At 43.2% G+C, this 21,384-nt stretch overlaps 2 long non-coding RNA genes across 6 annotated transcripts in view; one reads left to right on the plus strand and one right to left on the minus strand.

Annotated features, from left to right (window-relative positions):
* Positions 1–5,786: 5,786 nt before the first annotated feature.
* Positions 5,787–11,957, minus strand: LOC144318197 (uncharacterized). 4 transcript variants are annotated; one of them, XR_013384013.1, is made up of 5 exons: positions 11,785–11,957; positions 11,259–11,509; positions 7,657–7,777; positions 7,379–7,478; positions 5,787–6,376 (listed from the first exon to the last, which is right to left on the minus strand). It is a non-coding gene; the product is annotated as an uncharacterized LOC144318197 (long non-coding RNA). The 4 variants fall into 4 exon arrangements; XR_013384014.1 differs by having other exon boundaries at positions 5,787–5,976; positions 6,146–6,376; positions 11,259–11,957; XR_013384012.1 differs by adding an exon at positions 8,370–8,423 and having other exon boundaries at positions 11,259–11,957.
* Positions 11,958–12,040: 83 nt separating this feature from the next.
* LOC144318199 (uncharacterized) overlaps positions 12,041–21,384 on the plus strand; it is a 59,454-nt gene continuing 50,110 nt past the window's right edge. Inside the window, exons 1-3 of one of the 2 annotated variants that reach the window (XR_013384017.1) lie at positions 12,041–12,530; positions 16,500–16,555; positions 17,043–17,107. This is a non-coding gene — a long non-coding RNA (uncharacterized LOC144318199). The remainder of the gene's footprint in view (positions 12,531–16,499; positions 16,556–17,042; positions 17,108–21,384) is intronic. The other variant, XR_013384016.1, reaches the window with a different exon arrangement.

A 21,384-nucleotide genomic window follows, 5' to 3' on the forward strand; every position in this document is an offset into this window, starting at 1 on the left:
TTCTGGAGCTCCCAGGATGGCGTAAAGAATGTGGCAGCAAAATGTCTAGGTAAATTAAAAATGTATGAGGAAAAATCCTGATAAAGGGGATAGGGAGGAAGGGTGCTGACCCAAGTACATTTGAAAGAGTAGACGTAATGCCCAGCCTTTAGCGATTCCATGGGGGTGGCCCAGATGCTGAGCAGAATGTAGGTCCACCCACTCCCCAGCACCTTTAGGAAGACTTTGCAGCTCCCTGGAAAGGAGCCTAGCCTTATAAGTTTGCCAATTAACCTTGGTGCCCTGGGTCCTTTGCCAGATAGTAGGCCTATCTTAAGTGTCATAAGGGTGCAAACTGAGGACAGTTGTCCGGACAGGTTTCTGCTATGGAGAAATCCCTAAACTATGCAGGAGTCCTGGGATTTCTCCCTGTGGCCCCACAATATCTTAGGGTGGCAAATCAAGGCAGAATTCAGCAGAAGTCCCTGGCATCCAAGTGTAAGCGTGTTAATTAGCCCGTGGTGCCTTTCCAGGCCATGCATGCCATTCTATGAATTCAGTTAGTAAGCCAAAAGCAGTGAAGTCACACGTCATCACGTCTGTCACCGAGCTACCAATTATTTTGAAACTTACCTGGGGTTTGTTCTAATCATGTATGGTAAGATGACAGACATGCAGACAACTGCCTTGAGAATAGAGTTTATTATCTATGATTCCCGGGGATGGGGCATGCCTCTCTTCTGTGGGGGCCAGATGAGGAAGCCCCAGGGTCAGTCAGGAGCAGAAAGAGGGAGAGGAAATGGTAGACAAGAGTCTTTATTCTGGGGTGGTGGGAAGTTGTTAGCCCTGGATGTCCTCTGTGGGGCGGGAAGCAAAATGCAGATGTTGGGGTTTGCCATTGGAAGGGTTGGAATGTGATTTCTGTGTGCTCAGGCACCACACCTCAGAGATGGAAGGGACATAAACAATTTTGACTCATGACTTCAAGATGTCAAATTATCAGTTCTGGGTGATCAAGGTTGATTATCACAATGGGATCCTGAAGCAAAATAAGGGGGGGGGGCATTAGGTAAGAAGTAAGGATATCTGAATAAAGCATGGAATTTAGGTAACCGCAATGAAGCAATTCATTCATGAGTTGTGACAAATGTACCACTCTGACGAAAGGCGTTAAGTCTGGGGGAAATTGGGTATGAAGTATATGGGAACTCTCTGTGCTATCTTTATAACTTTCCTGCAAATCTGCAACTTTTCCAAAGCAAAAGTTTATTTCATAAAACCAACTTTGAGAATAATGTGTACATTTTAGTTCTCTCTTTTAAGCTTCTTTTTTTTCCCCCACCTTAGGTATGTGTACTTCCACAGGAAGACAGAAAGAAGAGTTGGTACTCATCCTCTCTCAACGTTTGTTAATTCATTTTTCAAGTGCTTATTGAGCACCTGGCTGTTTCTGGCCCAGTGCTGGGGCCAGATCAAAAGAAAAAAAAAATGCTAGCCCTGCTCTGAAGAAGGACTAGCCCAGTTCAGTGGACACTGTAGATGTAAAATCACCAAAGTGCCACACACTGTGACAAGTACAGTGCCAGGATTGTACGCAAGATGCCATGAGATACTTGAGAAGTGTTTGGAGGACCTGGGGAGAACTTCTCAGCAGAGCCAACATTTAAAGACATCTTGAAGGGTAAGGAGCAATCTGAGAAGATGCAGAGGAGAATTTGCATGAGAACACGTCTAAAGGCAAAGACACAAAGGCAGAAAGTCATGGTGTTTGGGCAGGACATGGAGCCATGGTCAGGAGTGGTAGGAGATGCATCTGGAAAGGAGTATTAGGGCTCTAGCTATTAGGAAACAATAAACATTTGCTGATTAACAGAATGAATAAGTGACCAGAAGCTGAAAGGTCCCCTGTGATTTCTAGAATTTAGATTTTACTGTCTAGGCAACAGAGAGCCACCTCAGGTTTCCAGAGGGGGCATAACCTGACATGTTGGTGCTCTTGCCACTTCAAGTATGGCTCAAGGACCACATGGTTCATGCAGCATCAGCATGATGTGAATATTTGCAAGAGCCAGAGAATCTGAGGTCAGACTCCAGAATCAGAATCCTCATTTCATCAAGAACCCTGGGGTTGGGAGCGCCTGGGGGTGGCTCAGTGGATGAGCGCCTGCCTTCAGCTCAGGGTGTGATCCTGGAGTCCCGGGATCAAATCTCGCATGGGGTTCCCTGCAAAGAGCCTGCTTCTCCCTTGTGTCTCTCATGAATAAATAAATAAAATCTTAAAAAAAAAGAACCCTGGGGGTGATTCGTTTCCATGTTTAGATTCCAGGAGAGCTGCTTTAGAACGATCACTTTGTTAATAGAGGGGGGATAAATAGTCTGGTTTTGTTGTGTTGTGTTGTATTTTGCTCCACATCAAAAGAGAAAGAAAGAGAGGGAAGGAGGGAGGGAGGGAGGGAAAGAAGGAAGAAACAGTAACACACATAAAAGATGTGAACCAGCACTGTTCTCCCTGTTTTCTTCCACTTAAGTCCTGACTTGTGAAAGAAGCAATGTCTCTGATCCCTTGGGCAGCCTTTGAAAGGGCTACTTGGCAATTGGGGAGGGAGCAGGACCGGCTGGACCACTGGTGGCAGAGCGACCAGGGCAACCATGGAACCCTCATTCCCTCTGCAAACAGAGGAAACAGGCACCGCATTCCCAGGAAAGTGGCTGCTGGGATTGCAGCTGAGGGCAATCCAAGGCTCAGCGGGCTTCCAGGATTCACACTTGTTTTGTGTGGCCAGAACAGACGATGGGACGGCAGGGTAAAAATGTCCCCGGCTCTTGCTGGTGCACTGCTGTGTGAAACCCATCCCGCGCTTCTGTCCCCAGCTGCGCACTTGCCCAGGGCAGCCCAAATCTGGATTCGTGCAGAGAAAGAAAATGGGAATGTCCCACTCTGCGCAGGTACGGGCTGCTGCATGGAGTGACGCACCTCCACCACCTCATCTGTCTACATCGCCTGTGCTGCTAGGCCGTCCTCCTCCCAGGGACACTCACGGTGGTCTATTTGCGTTTACCCACAAATGCTGAATTTCCTTCTGATGAGCTATACAGGATAATGGTATCCTTATGTCTCAGGCTTTTATTTGGGATGAAAGACCCAACAGAGCCTTGCTCGTCTGATTAGAGCCCTAGGGTCAGTGATTATGTTGGGGGAATAGAGGCAGGGCTGGATTTGGGGTTTTGTTCTCTCCCTCTTCTCACCATTGAGAACAGAGTGCATTCTCCGATAAAGCCCGGCGGCTGCTCCCCTGCTCTGTGCCAGCCATGCTCACACAGCGTTTTCCCTTGAAGCTCCTCACAAGCACACTGGAAGGCCAGCCACTTGTTCCTAGTTTACAGACTGGGACATTGATCCTAGCAGCAGGGCTGGGATTTTGCCCAAGTCCGTGTTTTTTCCCCTGCATCGCTAGTGACAATATTCATTCGAGGTCGAAATCCTTTCACAGCCACCATCCTGGTTCCCTGGAGCAGTATGCTCTGGAACAATCCCCCACCCGGGAGAGTGCCAAGTCTTTCATACTAACACCGATAGCTTACCGTTGCTAGAGCTTTGGGCTTTCTGAACTGTTCATCCCATCTTCTCTCATTTGTGCTCAAGAGCATAAGACCTGCAGGCCTGGAGTAGCATTTCCAACTGTTCCCGGAAAGGGACTGAGCCCTGCACAAGCAACAGCATGGCTTAGCGGGAAGCTTCCTGGGAGAATGGAGGGGCGTTGAGGCACCTTACCTCCCCACCTGTGTGCACAGGCTCCGGCCTTCTCCCAGCAGAAACTGGGATGTGAAGTTTGGGATTGATGGGATGGAATTGGAAGGCTGTGACTGTTGCCTTAGAAAATTTGAAAAAAAAAAACATTTTGAAAATGGCTAAGAGAAGGAAGCAGCAGCCTTGGTGTGTGTGTGTGTGTACATGTGTGTGTGTGTGTACATGTGCATGCCTGTGTGTGTGTGTGTGTGTTTTCCAGAAGGCTGTGAGAAGGAGAGAATCCAGCCTCTGAATAGGTCTCTGGCAAATCTGAGTCACCCCACTAGCTCAGACAGATGCAGTTAAATATGGAGACAGGAGCCCTGAGCAGCACATCTCATGAGAACCAGAATGGCCAACAAAGTGACCAGCTCCCCAAGGTGCCACTTGCCTAAAGATGTCATGGGCTTTGTGTGCACAGAGTGAGAAAAGTCCATGGGGATTATGATCTTCCAAGACTGAGATTCTCAAATCAATTGGGAAGCAGCTCCCTGCCCTCCCTTGCTCCCCTGGGCCACATGATAAAGGTACAAGGTGTGTGACACAGACCTGAGCGGACAGTTGGTTGGTAGCAAGGTGGAAGCATTGGGGCTGGTGTCATGCTTACCATCTTTGAGCGTCATCTTAAGGGAATCCAGCTGAGATCCTGAAGAGAGTGACTGCCAGGATCTGGCAACCTCGGTGCCACAAGAAACTGAGTAAACAGAACCATTGAGGGCTGAGGACTACAAGGAGATGTGTCACATAGTCATAGGGAGGGCCACACTCCATCCCAGTGTGGCTAGCTGGCCTGGAGGAGCTGCCGGAAGCATGTGGAAGTGACATCCACTCAGCCTCCATGGCGTTGGCAGTCCCTGTGTGACCCATGGGCAAGGATGGGAGGGGGAAGGGGCGAGGTGGCACGGTCCAGCTGCGACACCAGAGCCATTAACAGGCCAGGAGGAAGATGGAGTCCAGCCAAGCAGCTGTAGCTGGAGAACTTCAATGACTCCCAGGATGGGGGGAGGGGGGTTTTCTGAGATGATGCCTGAGGGACCCTACCCACAGGACACCCCAGTTCTTCTCTCTACTTGATTTTATCTTATTCAACCTTTAAAACCCAGCTCCAAGGACACTCCCTGAAGTGTTCTGTTCTAGAAATGGGTCATCCTCCTCCGAACTCCTGGAGCTCCCAAAGCTCTTAACCTTTATTACACACGTTATTTTCCATCTTGTACTTGGGCTGGCTGTGGTCCATTTGCCCCAATTAATTTTTCTAGACCATAGCCACCTGTCCTGTGTTCCTCTGTCCTCTTTACATCCAACATCTCCTTTGAGATCAAGAGACCTCCTCTCCCGAGTCCTCCCTGCAACCCAGGCAGAGTGCTTCACACATCACGGATGGGGTGATTTTATTTTGAAAGAGTGACTGCATGCCTAATGAAGAAGACAAGAGGGAGCCCAGATCAGGGAGGGAGACAGGGTGTTTTTGAGTCCTTTGGGAAAGGAATCGCTGTGGCTTTGGCTGCACTGCAGCCTCGTTTTCCCAGGAGGGGTTAAGTCTTGCTCACAGTGGGTGAGCCAAGAGATGGAGGGAAGGAGACAGCCAGTGCAGGAACATGAGTCCCTCAGTTCCAAGGGACAAAATGCCCTTGACAGGGGCAGCCTGTGCTGGGGGCCCCGCCCTGGGGATGTGTTATCCCAGCTGCCTTCCCAGGAATTAGAGGCAGGGAAGGCATGGAGAGACTCATGGTGGAGGCTGGTGGGTGAAGGGACAGGAAGCAGGGATGCGGGTGGGGGCGGAGAGGACACCTGGGCTGACTAATTAAAGCCTTTGGTAGCTGGCCCCCACCAGCTCAAGCAGATTATCACTGCTGACTCAGCTCCCTGCCAAGGCCAGAGGCACACTCCCTTTTTTCCTGCTTGATTTGCCTAATGGAAGCTGACAGTGAAGTTCAACCCTGATTGTCAGATTTCAGTAGGAACCTCAAGGGGGGAGAGGAAGGCAGACATTTGAGGAATAAAAATAGCTCACATAATGAGATCCTTTATTTAGCTGAACCACTTTTTAATGACTCACCTCTCCCTCCCTCTTCTCTCTCTTTCTCTCTCTCTCTCTCTCTCACACACACACATGCACACACATAGTTGTCCACACAAATGTCTGATTTTCAAGTAGAGCTTGCCTAGAGCCCATAGGAAAGAGGCTGTCCGTCCCGGACCGTCGGGGTCTGCAAAAGGGGATGTGATCTCATGGCGGAGCAGGGAGACATTTGTCCACACCCCTCCGACCAGCCTTCCTTTTAGTGATCCATTTTCCAATAGGTGACCCAAGAAATTGGTCTGGCCAGCAAAACCCAATGTGTGGGCTGGCACTCACGGCCTTGGCTGCTTCCTTACCCGTCTGTGCTCTGGTTCTCAGCTGAGGTCTGGAAGGTCTAGTTAACTTCTCAAAATCTGAGCTCCTCCTCATCACAATCAGGCTGACCTCTCGTGCAGAGGAACAAAATGGCACAGGGAAACTTCTAGACACCACCTGTCACACCGCATCTGGCAAGAACGTCAGCGCCTTCTCTCCTCTGACGGGCAGTCTTCTGTGACTTTTATAGGAAGTCACTCAGTAATTGTAAGCTTGGGATTAAAAACAGGAAGCTCTAAAACAGGAAACTGGGTTTTCATAATGGGAGGTTCTGGGCCACCTGGGTGGCTCAGTGGTTGAGCATCTGCCTTTGGCTCGGTCGTGATCCTGGGGTCCGGAATCGAGTCCCGCATCGGTCTCCCCTCAGGGAGCCTGCTTCTCCCCCTGCCTGTGTCTCTGCCTCTCTCTCTCTCTCTGTGTGTCTCTCATGAATAAATAAATGAAATCTTTAAAAGGGGCGCAGTCCCGAGGGTTTGTGAGGGCCGGGCTCCATTCTGAACACTTCATGCACACAAACTCAGGGAAGCCTCCCCACTCTTGCCCCCCCATTTTACAGATGAGGCAGCTGAGGCACAGGATAGTGAAATTTCTTGCCCAAAGTCACCATGGCATTCATCCGTGGTGAACCTAGACTTTGTGAAAGAACTGAAGAAATTGCGAAGGCTCCATAAATATAAGACGTTAGTATCCTGGGTCACATGTGTGTAAAGATTCTTTCATAAGGAGCTAATAACAAATGACAAGAGCAAAATTCTGTGTGGGAGGGACATGGGCCCAGATCCTTAGGCCTCATTGTGCTTTGTCCCCTATATGCCTCCCTCACCCCATGCTGACCAGGAGATGCTGAAGGTCACTCTGCAGTGACCCCCTTGTCCTGAAGGTCCAGCTAAACACAAACCTTCCCACACTAGCTAATGTCTCCAGAACAGGCTTCTAGAGAGCAAGTCTGGATCTACTGCCTGAAGCCAACCCTGCCTCAGGTATCGCTGAACCCTGAGGGGAAAGGCAAGCCAGAAGGTCACTCTAGGAAATTTAAAAATTGGCTTGTGGAGTGTTTTTCTGAGTGGTCTTTTCCCCCGTTTGGATATAGACCACACTTTCTGCTCCTCATCTATCAAAATATCTACTGAGAGTTAGTTGCCATTTTTCATGGTGATCCTTTGCCCCCATTTGTCAACATTTCCACCCCGTCTCTGGTTTCACAGAGGACTCACCTGAGGCACAGAGAATTGATGTAAGTTGCCCAGGATAGAGGCAGCCAAGGAAGGCCTGGTGTCCAAAGCCTGAACTCTGTTCACTGTAAAATGCTCCCTCCTTATGTGGTCAACATAGAATACGAGGCATAATGAGGCAGGGAGGAACAAAAGAAGAAAACCCAGTTAGTGACCCCAGGACCTTGGAACTTACTGTTCTGCGTTGACTCCTATTTTTTTTAACATGCCCATGTGAGGGAGCCACACAAACCACCACCCCAGATGCCTGTATTTCTCACCTCATACATTTTCCTTAAATTTATCTTCGTGTCTCCACCATAGGAGAATCTTCCGTTTGATTCTGAGGATTCTGCACAGCAACTCAGCCCTGGCCAGCCTGCCCACCTCTCCCTTCCGCTCCTGCAAAAGAATGATCTTCATATACATTCACGTTTGTTGTTGAGCAACAGTCTATAAACCTATGCTCTGCTCATTGCCTCGCAAAGCAACAAAATCACGCACTTTTTAAGGTTCTCTGTGCAGCTATTCAAATTAATGTCTAGGGGCACCTGGGTGGCTCATTGGTTAAGGATCTGCCTTTGGCTTAAGGCATGATCCCAGGGTCCTGGGATCAAGTTCCGCCTCGGGCTCCCTGCATGGAGCCTGCTTCTCCCTCTGCCTGTGTCTCTGCCCCTCTCTCTGTGTCTCTCATGAATAAATAAATAAATAAAATCTTTAAAAACATAATTAATTAATATTTAACTACTTTTACAAGGCAGGCATGATTTTTATCAATCCCCAGCTTCCCATCGTTGGTGAACTGTTAATTTGGAACATATGACCAAATAATAACATCCATTGAAGGATTCCCCAACTTTTGCTCACTTCATTTTCCATCTGCTCCATGACCAAGTGACTAGAAAAGTGGCCATCAGGAGGCTGGTGACAAGACAGAAACAGCAAGAGAAATCTGCAATCAATAAAACAAGTGGGACTCCTATCAGCTCCTCACCTGCTTGGCTCATTCACTTCTGATCAACACCTGCCACGGACTTCTGCTCTCTCCCTGTCAGGGGGACAGACTGACCATCACCAACTCTTCCCATGAGACCCCAGATGAATCCAAATGAAATAAAAAGCATGCCCACCCAAACCGAGGGAAGGGGCATGGGAGTGGGTTACTGTCGTTAGTGGTTGAGAGATCTCAAGACAGTGAAAAAAGATGAAAGCCACATAAAGTGTATTGTTGGGTAAAACAGGAATCTTAGCTCAGAATATCTAAAGAGATGCAGGGGTGCAGAAGTTGGCCTTCTGAGAAGAGCTCAGAATAGACTCCGGACTAGAAGGGGAATAGAGGCTGACAGAGGGAGGAGAAACAGAAGCAAAGAACTTAATTGAACATTTCCTTGTCCTCAGAATGGATATGCCATGAACCCTTCCCTCTATGCTTATACTTAGGGAATGGAAATGAGGGAAGTTCTAGGATGGAATCCAGGAAGCACCTGGATTGAGTTTGAAAAGAGAGTTTGGGAGGATCCAGGGAGAGAAACTGGGTGCTCTAATAGGTGGAATCATTGACAGATGGGATAATTTCGAGGATTTGGGTGAGACATAATATTGTTTTATCAATAGATAAGAGAGAAGGAGGGAGGAAGGGAGAAAGGGGGGAAGGAAATAAAGGAAGAAGGAAGGGAGGGAGGGGGGTGGAGGGAAGGGGGTGTTCCAAGTGGCGGAAAGAAACTCAGCATCCAAATATAAAGTGAAGTAAAATGCGAATGTTTCTGAGTCATTAATAGAGTTTTCAAAAAAAAAGGAGAGAGAAATTCTACTTCATCTACATGTTTGAAACCTTTTCCCTGGAGTGGGCATTATGCTCAAGAAGGAAATGTAGTCCTAGTATACAGAAGTGCTTTGCAGACCAGAAACTTTATATAGTTAGGTTAGGGTGAATTGTTTTTCAAGTTTTAGAATTAGTCTGTAGAAAAAGTAAACAAGTCCTCATTTGGGTTATGGAACACCATGATTGTGTTTTTATCTTGATCACATAAAAGTGATATTGTTGGAGAGTGGTCGGAGAACAGAGTTAGGGATGGAGGAAGAAGAGGCCAGAAGGCCAAACTGACGAAAAGGATCCACTCTGATGGCCTAAAGTTAGGCATCTGCTAAAGTCTATGCAAGAAGAATTAGAGGTTTAAATATAGTATTTGGGGGCACCTGAGTGGCTCAGTGGTTGAGCATCTATCTGCCTTTGGCTCAGGGTGTGATCCGGGGATCCTGGGATCAAGTCCTGCATTGGGCTCCCCTCGGAGCCTGCTTCTCCCCCTGCCTGTGTCTCTGTCTCTCTCTGTCTGTGTCTCTCATGAATAAATAAATAAATAAAATCTTTAAAAAATAAGCAAATAAGTATAGTACTTAAAATTGTCAGCAGAACGGTGAGGAAAAAAATCCAAATCATAAATATCAAATGTCAGGACTGAAGAGGTTCCTACTGTATTCCACAAGGAGTAAATAGAGTGATCCTGGAGGGAGACGGAGGCAGAGCAAGTGACCAACACGGTTTTCTTTTACATTATCAGGTCAGTGTATCTGCTTTACCATCGACAAATTAGGAAATGTTGCTATAAGCACTTTATCTGGAGGAGAAACAAAACCAAGGGAAGTTGAAAGTTCTAGCTTCTGTGGTTAAGAATGGGAATCAAAAGACCATTTCCCTTCTGTTCAAGAATTTTTGAACTATTTGTTTTCTTCCCCCATATACATCTAATATTGTGATTAAAACTTAAATGAAAAAAATTAGAACATTCTAGCAAATGAAAAAAAAAATTGAAGAACTATCATTCTCCCCTGGGAAATTGTGACTCACCTCAGGATAACAGATTTATTTGCTTCAGACCAAATGTGAGAATCTTAAATTTTGCACATGACTGGAATTTTTGTAAATTCAGGAAAACGCAGCTGTGACTCTCATGCTTTACTTCTAGCTTCTGTCTCACTGTATGTATGAGTTGCATGCTTTCCTGAAGACCTCCTAGTCAAAGGTCTAAGGCACCATGAAGTTAGCTTATCAATAACCCTTCATCTCATCTCCCTCATAAAGCTTATCCAGAGCCCATTGCTTAAGATAAATGTCTTTTCTTTTCTTTTCTTTTCTTTTGAAACATTGGCAGGGGGAGAAGCAGGCTCCTTGCAGGGAAAACCCTCCCCCCCCAATGCTGGACTAGATCCTAAGGACCCCAGGATCACGACCTGAGCCCAAGGCAGATGCTCAACCACTGAGCCACCCAGGTCCCCAAGAAATTCATTTTCTTGTTTCTGTTCTCTTTCCATGTGTGTTACAGACCTTCAGATAGCATATCAGTTCACCTCATCCAAAGACTTCCCATTCCACCTATCAATTCTGCTCTTTCGTGCTCCCTGCAACTGTCTGCTCCTGACCATTATCTGTCTCATCATTGGCAGGTTCATCTTGTATTCACTGTCTTACTTTTACTTCTTCTGGGACCTGTCAGGTAGTGTCCTTTGAAACTACATTGATGGCAAGGAAGGAAACCAGCTGGGAACTCAAGTAAAAGTTTACCCCTTGCTAGTAGTTGATTGTATGGGAAAAGAATATACATGATCCAGAGAACCAGCATCTATTGAACACTCTCAATACTATGGTAGGTGTTCCATAGGAATGATCCACTAAATTCCCACAAGCAACTCATGATAAAGGAATTGTTTCTTCTCTATTACAGATAAGAAACAACTTCATTAAAAGTTAGGCACCTGTCCTGGCCATACTGTTACTATGGGGGAGTGCCAAGTTTGACCTTAGGTCTATCTGGCTTCCCGTGTCTTTTAAAAATATAAATCTGATAGTAATTTCATTGTGGCTGGCTTTCCACATAAGACAACTTACAGTGAATAATAAAATGGGGATCAATATAGCTGTATTCCAACCAGCTGGCTTCTAGGCAGTCGAGAACTTGGAGTTGGTGCCATACGTTGGCATCAGGAAACAATCAGCAGGATTGAGGATCCAGGGATATTGGCTTTCATCTAGGCCCTAAGACCAAATAGCTCTTTGGACTTCAATTTTCTCATTTATAAAATAAATCATTTTTACTGGATGATCATTAAGCTCTCCTCTGACACTGTCGAATCTGTATACTTGAAAGAAATAAGGCTCATTAAAGTTATTGTCTAATTCAGATATCTTGCAAATCACTGTGGTGAATGAGGTGGAAAAATGGATTTTTAAGGTTAAATAGTAAGATAATAATTGAACTAAAAATAAAATCCTCACATTCTAACATTTAACTTGTTACTGCATGGAATGGAGTTAAAGTACTATAGTGTATTTGTCAGCTCTGGGCTGCCATGACAAAAAAAAAAAAAAAAACACAGACTGCATGCTGTAAGCAACAGAAATATATTTCTCATACTTCTGGAAGTTGAGAGAGCTAAGAGCAAGGTGCCAACAAGGTAAATTGTAGGTGACCACTATCTCCCCATGTGCTCATGTAATCTCTTTTTTTTTTTTGTATGTGTGCAAAGAGAAACAGAGAGAGACAGAGCCAGGGAGAGAGAGGGAAGAAAGGGAGAAGGGAGAGGAAGAGAGAGAATGTTATCAGTGTTCTTTTCTTACTGTGACACTAATTCTAATCCTATAGGATCAGAGTCCCACCTTTATGTCCTCATGTAACTTAAATTACTTCCCATCTCCAAAGACAGCCACGTGATAGTGAGGAGGGGTTAGGACTTTAACATATAAATTGTAGGGGGACACAAACATTAAATTCAGAGCATTAGAATCAGGAAACAATGGCCTGAACCTGTGAGAGCTGAATTGCCAAATTATCTCCCTCAAAGAAGAGCAAAGGAAATATCCCAGTAAAAGCCTTAAGTTGTAAATAATGCAGAGCAGTGCTTTCTCAAACTTCAGCATGCATAAGCATCACCTAGAGAGCCTGTTTAGATGTATAGTTTAGCTGTGAAATTGGCTCTCAAATTACCTGTGAACAGAGCAGAAAGGAAAACATGCTGGTTGTACACTTTTCATTGTCCATAAGAAATTTGATATAAATCCCTTAGGGGAACTAAGTTTTTGCCATTGATTAATTCTAAAATAAATGTATCATCTCTATGATAATGAGAATAAGTGAATGATGCTTGGAACAAAATCCTGACAGTAAGTAATAAAGCTATTTCTTAGAGCATTTCTCAATATAAGTTGAGGCTATAATGTCAAAACCAACTCAATAAAATCATTATTCTGGGATTATGGATTATAGACTATTTCAAAATAAATGTAATTTTGTTTCTTCCAAATGCATAGAGTAATTAAAATTGGGCCAACAAAACATTGTCTAACAAAAATCCTTGGGAGACCTGCTTTAATGAATAGATAACACATCTTCGATAAGCATGATTTAAAAAAACAAAAAACAAAAACCGAAGGTACTTCTGTAAAGCTTGAAGAGTTGTTTGTCTCCTAAGTAGTTTAATCATTCTCCTGGGGCTTGTGTTTATACAATTAATTTGCTTAGGAACACTTTTTTGTTTTTGTAGGCCAATAGGTTTTACCTAGAAATAGGGATGTTAATGAGAGAAGACAGGCTGTATGTATAAGATTCAGAAATCCTATGTCCTATAACTTTTATATCTATTTTATGCAGCTGGCCTCTGATGCCTATCTTTATGGTGTGGTTGAAGGGCTGGTTGGTAAAATATCCATAAGAGTTTGCTCAAAGATATGTAAGACAACAGATTACATTGGATGGGGCATAGTTCTCTGATCCCAATGCTTCTCCATAATATCACTTAAAAATGCCTCCACACAAGTGTTTTGTGCTAGCCCGGGCACTGTATATCTCATCTCTTTTCTGAGCCAGAGACGATGTGCAGATATGAGGGGAAAAAACAAAGAGAAAACAACAAAATTTCATTGTGTTTGATTTATGGATTTGTTCTACTTTGGGAGTCTCAGAGGCGTTCTTTTTTGATAAGGGCCATAACTGATTAGAAAGTAATGAACTATGGAAAAGAGTCCAAAGATACTGAGATTAGATCTCCATTGAACTGAAACTGGTAGGACTTGTATGAAATGTCCTCTTGCTGTCAGCTACACAAAATGTGGTTGCCTCCCTGTTGTCATGTTCTTTACCTTCTAAGAGCTAGGTTAGAGAGCCAGAAACACCAGCAAAAGGAGTGAGCATGCCTTTGTGCTTGGCAGTTATGTTACCTATTTTAAGTAATGTTACCTCTATTAAGCCATGGGAGTGGGGTGTATGGTATTACAACCTTCCCAGGAGCAATATTTATACTTCCTATACTTCAGCTAAATGACTAAATCTAATCTAGTCACTGAGATCAAAAGTGTTCACAGATAATGTTTGCCTCCTCTTGAGGTAGATTCACCATAAAGATTTCTGATGGACTCCAAAAACACACACAGAATCATATTGTCTATCTTTACATCACGATTGTCTTGTTAGGGCATGTCAGTGGAAATCCAGCTCAGAATTAATATGTATCAATCACTTCTAACTTCATCAGTCACACCATAGACAAGTTTATACTTTGGTTTTGTGCTATTATATATACCTGGAAAGACATCTTTTCATCCATCCATTTATTCAAAAAGGCTTCAACTTCATACCGAGATTGAAATAGAGAAACTAAAGCTCATCTTATTTGTTCTAATTATTTATCCTACAGTATTTATTTTGAAAAGATAAGCAGAGTACAGAAATAGTTCTAGTTTTCAGGGGCTCTGGTGGGCAATCCCAGCAACCCTTTTCATATCAATATAATTGATAAACCTCTAGGCAGACTCAGAGTGAGGGAGAGAGAGAGAGAGAGAGAAGGAGGGAAGAAGGGAGTAGAGGAAAGAAGAAAGTAAGAGAGAGACAGAAAATCCAAATTATCCATACCAGGAATGAAAGAGGTAATATCACTCCAGATTCTACAGATAATAAAAGGATGTGTCAATAATTTCAGCAATTTAGGTAACAAGGGCCAATTCTTGAAAAAGCACTCAAGAGTAAGTAGATAACCTGAAGAGTCTTGTATCTATTATAGAAATGGAATTTATAGTTTAAATCCTCCTCACAAAGAAAACTCCAGGCCAAGATTACAGCACTGGTAAGTTCCAACAAACATTTAAGGAGGAGATAATTCTAATTCAACACAAACTCTTCCAAAAAATCAAGGAAGGGGGAATACCTCCCCATTCATTCGATGAGGCTAGCATTATACTTACTTCAAATCAGACAAAGACATCCCAAGAAAAGAGACCTGTATACCAATATCCCTTATGAACATTGATGCAAAAATTCAAAACCAAATTTTAGCAAATTAAATTTAAAAATAAAAATAAGACATCATGAGCAAGGAAGTTTATCTCAATAGTATAGTTTTGGTTTAACATTATTAAAGGAATCAAAATCAATTCACCATATTAATAGAGGAAAAAAGGAAACTCATCTGAACATCTAAATAGATGGAGGGAAAAGCATTAAAAATAAACAGCTTATCTGCATTTAAAATAAACAAACCTCTCAGCACTATAGGAATACAAGGAAATTTCTTCAATCAGATAAAAGGCCTCTAAGAGGAAGCATAGACAAGGATATCTTCTCTCATCACTTCCACGCTGTATGTATTTGGGGTTGTAGCTGGTGCAATCAGGTACAAAAAAAGAGTTAAAAAGCATCCAGATTGGAAAGGAAGAAGTTACCAGTCTTTATTCTCAGACAACCTGATAATCTTTATAGAAAACCCAATGGAATCTACAAAAAGTGCTACTAGATCTAGAAAGTGCAAAGTTGTAGGATCTACAATCAATATACGAAGATAAATTGTATTTCTATACGAGCAATCAGTAATTGAAATTAAAGAAGTAATACCATTTAAAATAGCGTCAAAGTACGAAATATTTAGGAATACATCTGACAAAGTGTGCAGGGCTTGTATATTGACAGCTACATAATATTGCCATGAGAATGTAAAGAAGAAATTGATAAGTGGAGAGTTATGTCATATAAGATCTAGAGCTATAAAGCTTTTAGAACAAAATATAAGAAAAATATTTTTACTTTTGCATTCCATACCTTAGATAGGACACTGAAAGCATGATCCAGTTTTTTATTCTGTATGTTGGTAAATTGAACACCAATAAAGAATAAATTTTAAAAAAATAAATAAAAGAAAAAATTAGACAAATCGGACTTCATTAAAAACTGAAATCTTTTGCTCTTCCAAAGACACCCATGAAAATGAAAAGACAAGCCATGAACTAGGAGAAAATATTTGTCAATCAAACATGTAATAATACATCATATATATTATTATATATAATAATACATTATATTAAATATATTAATATAATGTTCATATATAAAATGATATTAATATGACATAATTACATATATAAATATATTAAGGATGTAATATATATTATATATTATTCAGACATGCAGATAGAAATATGTACAAATAGGAAAACATTTTAAATAACATTAGCCATTAGTGAAATATAAATTAAACCATGGTAAGATGCCTATTACATTGGTGAAAAAAAATAATAACAATGTCAAGTGCTAATGAGCATGTTGAGGAATTGGAACTCTCATGCACTGCAGGTGGGAATGTAAATGGAACAATTACTTTGGAAAGCAGTTTGGCAGTTTCTTTAAAAGTCAAACATACATTTACCATATGAGCCAGCCATTCCACTCCCAGGTATGAATCCAAGAGAAAAAAAAAGTATGTGTCCTTTCAAACACTTACACATGAATATGCTGTGAAGCTTTATTTGTAATAGCTCAACACTGCAAACAACCCAAATGCCTGCTCAGAGGTGAGCGGATAAACAGAAGGTGGTGTAGTCTCACGATGGAATACTACACAGCACTAAACAGGAATGGGCTCCTGCTAAGGCAGAATCATGGATAAATCAAAATAAGTGTACTGAGTGAATAGTGGTAGATGAAACAAGAGTAAAAATACCAGATAGTGAAAACATCACTCCAATCAACTTGCACTGTCCACACTTTGAGGACTGACCATATCCTATTTTGAGCTAATGAGTGATTTTCTTTTTGAAGTTCTTATTTTAATTCCATCTGGTTAACATACAGTGTTATATTGGTTTCAGGTGTACAATAGAGTGATCCAACACTTCCATACAACACCCTGTGCTCATCACCATAGGTGTGCTCCTTAATCCCCATTACCTATTTCAACCATCCCCCTCTTCCCCTCCCTTCTGGTATCCATCAGTTTGTTCTCTATAGTTAAGAGTCTGAGCTAAGGAGTCTTTAAAAAACAAACAAACAAACAAGCTAAATTTGTGTTAATCTGGAAAGCCATCAACCCACCTTTGATCCTTTGAACCAGTTGGATGAGTCCATGTATCCTAGCTCCTGCCAGGTGACCAAGCTGAGCCCCCTAGAGCTGCAACACCATAGCCTAGAGCTCATGGCTACTGCATGGACTGGGCCTCCCTTTCAGATGCCCTACTCTCTCCCAAATCCTATTGCCACCAGCTCTCACTTGGAGATCCTGGAGTTACAGCCCTGCTTTCCACCTGGTTTTTGGCTTGGAAATTTGCTTTTGCCCTTGGTTTCTCCCAGCATTTGATGCAAACAGTCCTCAATCAGTCTGAGCTGGCTTACCTCTCTGCCTTCCTTGTTACCAGGTTCCTGATCCTGACCCCTACCATGCAGAGAAAGCCAGCCCTGGGTCTCCTGTGATATCAGGCAGGTAATTAGTTAAGAGTGTATGCACGTTTCATCTGAGTTTGTATTGTCTATCAGGTTGTGTGAAATATATATGTTCATTTCCATGCCTATTTAACACAAAGTCCCTATCTCTAGGGGTAATGTGCCATTTTATCAGTAGTTTTCCATCAAGTGAAGATCATAACATCCTAATATTCTCAGTTCTGTTCCTCAGTTCCCCAGGGAATCCCTTTTCTCAGGTATTAATCTTGGCAGCAGTGCTCATTAATATGATAAGGCTCTCTGGTTTTAAACAGCTCTTCAGACCCAAACAGACCATAATTGAATGGAAGATTTAATTGTTTTTTTCTCAGCAAACAATCAGGCCAGGAGAGCAAGGACACTGCAGACAAAACAGCACCGTTCGACTCTGGAATGAAAGGCGTGTGTTTCCATTCACTAATAGGCAGAAATGTCACTGGATTGCAGAAAGGCTGACTCGGGTCTCAGTTCGGAGGAGAGCACTATTGAATGCTCCCTTCTGGCTGGCAGACAGCTCAGCTGAGTGGCTCTCTCTTCCGCTGTCACTCCTGTTGATTTGCCTTCAAGGTGGTCATTCAGAGGGAAAGAAAAGGCCACAGTTTGCCATTTCAGGCCCAAAGATTTAGCTGTGACCCCCTTCCAGCCTCAGCTTTCAGCTGCATGGCTCAGCGAAGCTCCAGCAGAAGGGTGGCACACCTTGCCTTACTGTTGTCTTTTGTTCGCATTAAGTAAGATCATCACATAGAGGGATAATAACTGCTTCCCACCCACCCACCTCCCCTCCAAAATCCCACAGCCAGGGGCATGGGTTGGATGCATCGGTAGCTAGCCCAGGATCAGCCAATCCCATATTTCACTACACAACAACTTGGTAAATCATCTTTTTAACCTTATTGAGAGTTGGCATCTCCTCTGCTTTATTACCTTCTGCCTGACTTTGCTCTGTTCCTCCGCTGGCACTCAATTTTCCAACTCTTTGCATTCGAGCTGGAAAACTTTGTAAAACCTGAATTTTCAGCTTTTTTTGCTGTTGTTCTCAGACAATGCGAGAGAGCCTGTCTGTATACGGTATAGATCATGTTTGCTGCCATTTTGAGGGACTTAGAATCATAGAGCAAGTTTATAATATAGTTTCAGGAGAGGCATGCCTCTTGAGCAGGGAGCAGAATGGGAGACTGGACATGTTTCTAGCTATACTGGAATCAGATCTCCATATCTGGAGAGGAAACAAAATCCCAGAATATCACAAGTGCCTAGGTCTGTGGTGGAAGGAGTCAAAACACATCTTAAAGCCAAGTGACCAAAAAAAAAAAAAAAAAAAAGTGACTCTGAACATGCCCAAATTCACTTCTAATAGTGATCATTAATGAAAATAAGATCAATTGCCCTTCTGTAGTCTGGTAGAGATTGCTAGAAGTTTGTACAAAGTTTATGCATTGCTAGAAAACCAATATTCCTTTCTTCATGGATATATTATTCAGAGTCCATGTAGGAAAACAGTTACATTTCTGTAACTAGTCTCATTGATACACATAACTTTCTTCTTCACTTCCATTCTACTATCCCTTTGTCTTTATTCAGATTCCAAAGTGGTTAGAGTTCTTGACCTTGTTGATGATATGAAACTTCTTTCCTGATGGGTCTGAATATTGAGTGGTCCTGCCCTTCTTTGATTAGTATAGTTTTCTATTGAGCATGGAACCAAAAAATGGCTTCTCTAGAGAATCCCTAGTTTGAAGAATGATCTGGAATGTCCCTCTTATGTGGCTGCAACCCTAAAAAAAATCAAGATCTATCGGGATCCCTGGGTGGTGCAGCGGTTTGGTGCCTGCCTCTGGCCCAGGGCGCGATCCTGGAGACCCGGGATCGAATCCCACGTTGGGCTCCTGGTGCATGGAGCCTGCTTCTCCATCTGCCTGTGTCTCTGCCTCTCTCTCTCTCTCTGTGTGTGTGTGTGACTATCATAAAAAAAAAATTTAAAAAATCAAGATCTATCACTTCAGTCAACAGAATAGCAGCCTTCTTTGTCTATTGGATCAATGGCATAAAGATCCCAAAATGGGGGCACCTGGGTGGCTCAGTCAGCTGGGCATCTGCCTTCAGCTTGGGTTGTGATCCTGAGGTCTTGGAATTGAGTCTTGTGTTGGGCTTCCTGCTCAGCAGGGAGTCTGCTTATCCTCCCTCTGCCCACTTGTGCTCTCTCTCTCTCAAATAAATAAATAAAATCTCTAAAAAGAAAAATCCCCAAATTGCCAGAAGGTCAGCTAAACTTCGTACTTAATGGAACCCTAGGCGTGTACTTTGTTGGAAGTATGGGAATTAAGCCTAGAATGGCAAGGATGGGAAGCAAATATTTGCAAATTGGTCATTTGGTATGTTAATTCCCAGACCCATGTATTAAGGCTATGAGAGAAACAGCACTGTACATAGGTCACTTCTTGAAAGTACACTCTACATCAGGTTTTAAGAGTTCTTTCTCCCAACTGGGACTATAATCAACTCTTAAATAAGCAATTTTCCCATCTATCTGACCAGCTGCTTCAGTGTAATGTGATACATGGTAAGACTAGTAAATTCCATGGGCATGAATCCATTGTCACACTTATTTTGCTGTGAAATAGGTTCTTTCATCAGCAGTAATGTTGTATGGCACACGGCGACTGAAAATAAGGCATTTAATAAGTGCTAGTGCTGGCACAAGCATTGAAAGAAAAGAAGGCATGTATGTATCTATCCTAGTATGAACGAATCACTGCCTTCTTCATGCCAGAAGGAGACTGGAGAAGTTAATTCACCACCATGTAGCTGTCTGGTCACCCTGGACAAAGGCACCAAAGCAGGGCTTAGCCCTGGTCTTTGCTGTTGGAAGTTATACCCTCAGACCACATTGGTGAGCCAATACATAGCCTTTGTCTATGTCCTTCTGGGAACTTTGCACATCTGACTTTGCACACGTGACATCTATAGAATGTGTCATCTTGTCCATGTGATTATTGAGAGCCTCCTCTGCAGTGCACAGCCTTTGCTTGGCATTAACATGGAACACAAATATGTTGACACGCTGCTCATCCAATACCTCTTCCTCAGACTTGTTGTTGCTAGTCTTCCAATTTTGTGCCTTCTGATGCCTGACCAACGAGCCAAACACTTAGCAACTGCACATGAATCAGATACATCCAAATTGCTCATCTCTCAGTCCAATCAGAGTAGAAAAACAACTGCCCAAAGTTTTGCCATTGGGAAAGATTTGCCTGTATCTGTATCTTGACAGAATATTCCTGATCAGAGCTGTAATACCACAGCAGTTCATTTCAGATTGTGGCAGCACATTGTGCAGAGCAATCTGTGAACCAGATCAAGCTTTTTTTTTTTTTTTTTTTTTTTTCAGTAAACCAGTCATCTTTGAAGCCATAGATGTGGATTGAGAGAAAGGAGTGTTTGCAGGAGGGATAGATGAAGTAGAAATTGGGGCCTCCTGTTCATGCATCTTACCTCCCTTTCAGACCTGCTTAACCCCGAGCTCTTTCATAGCATTCTAACTTGATGAGAGATGGTTGCTGTGCATATCCAAAGGTGGTGAGTCAGTTAATAGCCAGTTCATAGTTGGTAGAGTAACAGATGCTTTGGTGCTCTGCCCGGATCTTGACACTCATCATTTCGGTACATGCCAGTAGCGTTCTGCTGTAGTCATCAGCAATTCTCTACTTGACAGCTTTCTGGGCACATGGCACGCCAATGTGCAGAGCAGTTAACAGCCCTGGGAACAGCTCTCAGCCAATGACAAATGGGAGGCAGAGAGTCAGTACACCAGCTTCCTCATCCCTTTAGGTAGAATGTTCCAAACAGTCTCCCAAGGGTTTCCAGTGGGATTAACCACTGTGAGTTGCTCACAGTTCAAAACTCATGAATGTGCTCATAGTCCTTTGTTTCTCTTCCCTGCCTCATATCTCTACTACTTTTCTTTACCAGTGCTTTCTGGGATCATCTTTCAAACAAACTATATGTATTCAAGTCTTGTCTCCAGGTATGCTCCCGGGAGAACCCAGGTTATGACAGCTCAGATGGCACAGAACTCGATGTTAGGTGCTCAGGTTCTTTTCAAAAATAATCAGGAGCTTTACCTCAGGAAAAGGATATGTAGATGTGAAGGCATCCACGACTTAGCTCTAAACCCTCTATCTGCATGTAGGTAGGAAACCACACTTCCCATCTCCCTTGAAGCTCAGTGTGGAAATGAATCCGAATTCCAGTCAATAGGATGTGAGCAGAGAACTGTGT

This window comes from Canis aureus, chromosome 8, assembly GCF_053574225.1.
Source record: "Canis aureus isolate CA01 chromosome 8, VMU_Caureus_v.1.0, whole genome shotgun sequence".
NCBI classification, from domain to species: domain Eukaryota; kingdom Metazoa; phylum Chordata; class Mammalia; order Carnivora; family Canidae; genus Canis; species Canis aureus.